The following is an 806-nucleotide window of genomic DNA, read 5'->3' as shown; positions in this document are numbered from 1 at the left end:
AACACACCAGACAAAATACACATTTCTTTCCGTTCTGTTAATTCTACATATTGAACCAAAATAGACTCAACCCTGCTAACTTCATGTGACCAATGGTGATGACGCCAGCATCTAAACTGCATGAGTGCTAATACTGCATGTCGTCGCAAGCTTCGTTAAATAGCGCCCCCTTTCGTAATATTCATGAAGTGCAGTTCCATTCTACATCTCGCCTGTAAACAACTTATTGTAACATTAGCTTCAGCTACTTTCGTCAGCAATGTAAATCTTCTAATCAAGCCAATATTGTTGGTGTCACTACATGCGATTAAGACATACATGTAATATGCAAAGTAACTTTAAAACCAATGTAATAACATATAATTACGCGCTGTTTAGAAATGTAGTTTGTCAACGTTGACTTGCAGTTAATAAACAAAGATGTGTGGCCTAAATATTTGTTGTTGTTGTTGTTTTTGCTGCTTACCTCACTTACTTAGCCAGCTTTAGAAATATTTATGTTAATGTAGAGTATATTACCAATTTGCCCATATATAGAGTATAGCTAGGTTAGCTATATAGAATACTGGTCAACACGGCTCTACTTTAGTAACTTGAAAGTAAGATTGAAGAAGTACAGTACATATATATATATATATATAATGTAATATTATATTTGTAACTTAGAAAGTACTAGACGATTTACTGGTACATAACCCTTTTTTGTTGTTGGACCGGTCAGAAAAAACGGACTTGCAAAATAACAGTGGACCAAATTTTGGACGGAATGAAAATGACCTGATCATATCGGCATTTTGGTGATAAAC

The sequence above is a fragment of the Branchiostoma floridae genome, chromosome 15 (genome assembly GCF_000003815.2).
Source record: "Branchiostoma floridae strain S238N-H82 chromosome 15, Bfl_VNyyK, whole genome shotgun sequence".
Taxonomy (NCBI): Eukaryota; Metazoa; Chordata; class Leptocardii; order Amphioxiformes; family Branchiostomatidae; genus Branchiostoma; species Branchiostoma floridae.
This window is presented reverse-complemented; position numbering follows the sequence as displayed.